Consider the following 419-nt stretch of genomic DNA (forward strand, 5'->3'; position numbering starts at 1 on the left):
CTCCTTACACTCTTTGTTCCCTCAATTTACATCAGGGATTTCTTAGGAAAAGACTTTTTTTTTTAAATCTCATAATTTCTTTTCTCTAATAATAGTTACAATTAAGTAGCTTCTACAAGTTAGCAGATTTTACAGGTGAATGTGGTAGCTTGTTTTTTTTTCAAGTGGTTTCTTACAGATAATGTAGCCCAATTTCTTTCTGGTTTAGGAGGGAGTATCTGGGAATTCTCTTTTTCAATGCCTTTGTATACAGTACCTTGCTCTCGAATAAAGAATCAACACAGTAATAGTCTTTTGTAGGCTGGAATTGTATGCTTCTTAAAGTTTTCTAAATTGAATTTGCTGTTTATTTAATTATGTTGAATGTTTCGTATCATCACCGTCAGTTCCTTTGAGGTGCCAGGAAGACACTATAAAAA

Source organism: Penaeus monodon, chromosome 24, assembly GCF_015228065.2.
Source record: "Penaeus monodon isolate SGIC_2016 chromosome 24, NSTDA_Pmon_1, whole genome shotgun sequence".
Taxonomy (NCBI): domain Eukaryota; kingdom Metazoa; phylum Arthropoda; class Malacostraca; order Decapoda; family Penaeidae; genus Penaeus; species Penaeus monodon.